The sequence below is a fragment of the Halyomorpha halys genome, unplaced genomic scaffold (genome assembly GCF_000696795.3).
Source record: "Halyomorpha halys isolate HHAL.00 unplaced genomic scaffold, Hhal_1.1 Scaffold149.1, whole genome shotgun sequence".
Classification (NCBI taxonomy): Eukaryota; Metazoa; Arthropoda; class Insecta; order Hemiptera; family Pentatomidae; genus Halyomorpha; species Halyomorpha halys.
The window spans coordinates 484,518-490,796 of NW_027108625.1; positions in this window are offsets into that span (position 1 = coordinate 484,518).

Below are 6,279 nucleotides of genomic sequence, written 5' to 3' on the forward strand. Positions count from 1 at the left end.
TATCTTATTTTTATTTTCCGGACTTCAATCTTAGTCTCTTATTGGAAGGAAGATTTCCATCGAGCAATTTTCACCAGGATCTACCCTGAATAGAATTAATAGATCAAATTAATTAAACATAGATAGGATGGAATGGGCCACCATTGTCACGTGCTGGGTGGACCTGTGCCGCCTAATCGAGATATGGAATCGATATATTGTGGACCTCAATGCAGGAGATGACCCGCCCGATATAACATAATCGTTAAACCCCGATTTATTTCGCGCAACTAATTTTCGTTAATGACCTACACTGCCTCCATTATCCGCTTTTATCGATTGTCCTCTATATTCGATGTTGGTACATCTGATAGGGAATTGAAATTCGACCTACAACGAAGCAATTGGGTGGTCCTGATGTTCATAAAATGAAACTAACTATTAGACTAAACGTGATATATTAATTCATTCATTTAATAGATTACAACAATTATATGAAGTGAACAAGCACTACCTTTTAACTGCTTTAGGAACTAGATTTGGTTAATGTATAAAGTGTGTTCAGTTTAGCTATATGTAGCTATTTTCATTGTGTATTTGTTTATCTATTCGACTCATATATTTTAAGGATTTCATAAAAATTATTAACTTTAGAATATATCAATACAGTAATGATTCAAAATATAAGGATAAGAATCCCAATAAAACAACACTAGTGCAGCATGCAACCAAAAACGAGCATACATTCGATTTTGAAAATACTATGGATTTTACATAAAGAAAATAATACATTCGTAGGAAAATACTCGAGTCCAAAAAATTTAATTTTATCATGGATTTTAAAACAGACACAAGAAATCTGAACCTACACTATGCAGAGATTTTATGTAAAATTAATTCATAAATAATATGAAATAAAAATAATGTTGATAATTATAATTAACCTTGATATGAATTGTACTAATAAAAGAAATCGGAAATTTAACCAATATATAGTTGAAATAAATAAACTAAATGCCTGACCTTAGTATGGGGAAAGTAACAAATATTGTGATAAATTATAATAGTGAAAATTAATTACAAATAAAAGTTTTAATTTTTAATTTAATATGAAGAATTGACAAAATAGATAGTTAAACATAAGCTAAGAACTGCTTATTGACAAAATTATATGATTCCCTAATGTTGTAATGCCTCATACAGTAATTGTGGAAAGAAATTGATGACCTGGGGAGAATAATCTGCATAAAGTTTTTTTTTAAATTATTGTGGTTCTAAAATTGTATTAAGGTATGATGATTAAATTATTAAATATATAACAAAAGCTGTTTGTGATAGATTGGTATTGAGGATGGCCAAATTGGCTGAAACGTCGGACTTAAAAATAAATATAAACTGTTTTGAGACTAAAGTTGAATAAAATGTATGGTATTTATACATTATTAACTTTATTTTTTATAATCCACTAACGCCTGTTGAACAGATTCGATACTTAGGACTCCATCTTGACAAGAGACTTACTTCGAATCCACACACAAGAATGAAACGACAAGAAACTGCTCGTAGATTCCGATTGCTACAACACTTACTTGACAAACGCTCTAAACTTCCCATTCACTACAAAAAATTAGTATACACTACGATAATCAGACCAATTTGGACATATGGAATTGAGCTCTGGGGCTCCACCAAACCATCAAATTCTCCCCGCATCTAATCGTTACAAACCAAAATCCTAGGTAAAATCCTTGATGCTCCTTATTACGTTACAAATAAACTCATTCACAAAGACCTTAACATCCCATTCGTTGCAGATTTGACCGAAAACAGATATGCGTCTTTCCATTCCAAACTCCTTAACCATCCTAACCCATTAATTCTTAATCTTTCATCCTTAACAATCCCTGATAATCCTCCGAGGCGTCTGAAAAGAAGATGGCCAAGGACCTTCTAATTTAAATTAATGTTTGAAGTACCACCAATGGGTGGTTCCTTCCCAAGATTTTCAAGTGTATATGAAACATACAACATATTTACTTATTGTATTATTTTGTACAGTTGTAAATTACATTAAAGAAATAAATAAAAAAAAATTATAATACTAGGGATTATCCCTACCACCTAACTGTGAACCAGCCTACGTTCTACAAATTATTCAAGTGTTTAATTATACTACTCGTTGCTCAAATGCAATTTACTTGTATACTGTAGTTTCCCTTGTATAATTTACCTCAATATAGTGTAAGCAGGAAAAAATAAATAAATTAAAAGTCTTTTTTTTAATTTGCACTTCAGTTTAATGCCTCTTCAAATACAATGTTCGTAATAACTTTTTCCCCTGAATTGCATTGTATTTTTGTTCCGCCTTTGCTGCTGCACCTCGACAGAGCATAATTTTGAATGAGTATTGTTTGCTTCGATGTTACACATAAACCGAATTTTAAAAACTCCCTATGGTTTATTTATTGTTTTAAATGCCAATCTTACAGGGAATTCAGTACGAAAGGCATATCCAAGTTCCTTGAATGTCCAAGGCACTCATCTTCACCTTTTTTTATCTCCCGATAAAATTTCAGTATATTCTTTTGAATATTTCTCACTAACAATTTTGTACCAATGCACTATCCATCAGTAATGCATTTTTAATTTTTTTTTCTCGTACCCCCCTGACGAAATAAGTAATTAAATACATACATACAGGTAGGTATATGTATATCTGGTAGTTTGTAATTCCTTCGATTGACTTGTGGCTTTTTAAGGTGATATGCAGGGCTCAGGTGGTGTTGTTGTGGTTTATGCCAGTTGAATTATTGGAACGGGGAGGGGCCGTATCACTGGTTAAATTGTGAATAAATTGACTTTAGACGTTAGAATCCAAAGCACTTCCCTCGTCGAGGACATCGACCAAGGAGGCCGTACTCTGTCGCATCCCAGGTCTTGGCGGAGGGGCGATTTCTCGGAACAGGGGGTTGCAGCAGGCTTTCAACCCATCAAAGAATTTAATGAGTCGTCGGCCTATACACTCTGGCACAGTGGGTAGTTGAAGCTCTTCTCGAATTACACTGTTTTTGGCCCTCTGGAGAGTGCTTCCTCGGACGATATTTCGGAGGACAGATCCCTGGGAAGCTCTGCAGTCTGCTCAGTGTGGTTTTGTAGATGTGTCTCATAAGTGGGGCGCCATGAAGCAAAGTTGGTCGGATTATAGATTTGAAGCTTCAGGCGCAGTGAGAGTTGGCGTGATGTGAGCAAGTGGAGCAGTCTATAAGATCTTGAGACTCTCCTTGGCATGATTGGGGAAAGTAAGGTGACGCTCAAGAGTCACACCAAGGTTGACGATGGAGTTGGAGATCTTCCGGCCCTGTTCATCATCTACGAATCTCCGAGGCAAGCAGCTGTTTTTGCCATTTTGGAAAGACATGACTAAAGCGTCATTTTTAGCTGGGTTCACCCTTATTCCATCTTACTTCAGTACAACTACGATGGTGTTCTGTAATGCATAGGTTTCTTAACAGCATTAACTATTTAGGATTTAAGTTTTCGATTTACTGGAAGAGTAAAATAAAGTATTATATGATGATCAATTAAAACGTTTTTTAAATAATAGAGAGATTATTAAAATTCACAATAAGTAATAAGTCATTAACAATAAAAAATTAGGACAAGGTACCTTAAATTACTGTAAAATGTTTAATTTTATTTAGATACATTATATTAAGATAATATATTCTGCATTGTAGACATATACTGTTTGGTCATTATTATTTTTATGAAATTTACATAATTATGTAGATAATAAGTCATCGGCACTTGCTGCTTATAGGTGAATTATTATATTTAAAGAAAATTAATATATAAAATGATTTTTTTGATTTTATATTGAAAACATCATCAGTGAATATACTGTTTTACGAGAAATATTCCTTATTCTCGGTTTTTCTGTTTTCTCAAGGTATTTAGCTTTGGATTTATATAAATACAAGATAGTGATAAAATTAAATATAAAAGTGAATGTTTACACTTTTATATTTAATTTTACCACCAATAATGAATGTTGAGTTAATTTAATGAAATATTTTTAATTTAAAAAAAAAATTTGTAATAAACTCACTCTTAAAGTAGATGAAATAATTTTTTTTTTTACTAAATAAAATTAAACAAAAAAATGATATTTGGTGTTGAAAAAATAAATATTTCTCAAATATTCTTGTCAACAGTAGGAAATCCATTGAAGCTCGGTCCATTGTTCGTTGGATGAATGTGCTCTTGGAGTGTCGTTGATGGATTAAATCCATTTATTCCAACGTTAAATAGAATCCTGCAATGTATTTTAACTTCTATTGAACATATTTCCATATTATTTATCGATTTTATATATACATTTAAAACAGGTTGAGGGTTAAAACAAAACAAAAAAATAAACTGGAGGCAGAAACCACACACAGAATGAAAAATCAAAGACTGTTTTATTGAATATGTATATATGTGTGTGTGTTTGTGTGTATTTTGAGGTCCAGTCAATAATAATACAACTATATTTTATTGTTACCATTACTATGCCATTCCGAGGTGAAAGGTTTAAGGGAAACGAATTGTTTCAACTACTAATTAAGTACTGAATTATTGAAACTACAAATTAAGATTTATGAAATCGAAACATAATTTATAATACTGAAAGATTATTGATATACCGTGTGTATAGATGAATGGAGTATGGTCCGGGTGCGGTCAAAAAAACTCAAATAGTGAATAATTATACTATTTTTATTGAGCCAAAAATAGTATAATTATTTACTATTTGAGTTTTTATGACCGCACCCGGACCATATTCCATTCATAATTTATAATGGAAGATTATTGATTGACCGTGTGTATAGATGAATGGAATATGGTCCGGGTGCGGTAAAAAAAAAAACTCAAATAGTAAATAATTATACTATTTAAAAAAAAAATACAAATCAAATGATGAATTCTGTCTCATCATTTGATTTGTATTTTTTTTTTCATCTCTTTATTTGTACTTTCTTTAATATTTCTTCTCTTATCTATCTGTTACTATTATACCCTTTTCATTTACTATTTGCAACCTTTAATTTTTCTTATTATATCTTACTTTTCATTTTATACCCCTGTTATTTTACACTTATGTTTTTTTCTTTTTTTCTTTTTGTAACTATAGTGTTTGTATCTTTTTTAGCCCTTACGAAGCCCTGCAACGTGGGGCGAAACGTTGGCTCAATAAAATAGTATAATTATTTACTATTTGAGTTTTTTTTTTTTTTTTTACCGCACCCGGATCATATTCCATTCATCTAATTTATAATAGTTTTGTAACTGATGTCTACTTACATGAGTAACTAATAACTGTCTACTCAACCAACCACTTGAAATAATAATGATCAAGAGTGAAAATAATTTGTATAATGTGTATGTATATTGTATATTTAGACTGTATGCGCATCAATTAGGCACTCAGTCGTTCACTGAATTTTAGTATGTATCGACTTCAACAGATTATTTAGATCTGATTTCATAGATTTTTGAAAGCATGTGTAGACAATTTTAAAGTCATTACATAAGACTCCTGATATAAGATAATAACTCATTACAATGTTAATGAATATTTTTGCATTAAGAAAGTTTTTTATTTTTTTATTTATCATATTTTACGACCGAGTGCCTAGAATGTTGGGGGTCGATAGTCCTTTGAGAAAGGTACGGAGTTCAAGATCGACTGAAGTAGTGCGGATTGTAACCTGTTATTGGAGGTCGTAACTAGTCATCTGTAACATAACTGTTATCAATGCTATCGAATTCCAACTGTTCATTTTTTACGTAATTCGTTGTTATAATTGTAAGGGTGAGCATTAAAAAGGATCCAACCAATAATTTTGTGAATTTGTAGTTTATCCATAATTTTATCAAAAATTTCTGTTTACAACAAAAACCCAAGACCATTATTAGATAGGTTTTTTTGTGAAATCAAAGAACAAAGTTGATATAGTTAAACATAATAAATTTGTTTAGTTCCTTATTGTGTGTGTGGATTTATTTTTCTTATACATAGGAGTCAAGTAAGATAAAAACTATTATTCAACCAGCCCATCAAATAGAAATTTGAAGTTGGAAAACGCATGTAAAATAATGTACCCATATTATAATAAAAAATAACAATTATCCACCAGAAACAAATGTTTTTTTTTTATTTATTTATTTAATATAATTTACAACTGTACAAAATAATAAATAAGTAAATATGTTGTATGTTTCATATACACTTGAAAATCTTGGGAAGGAACCACC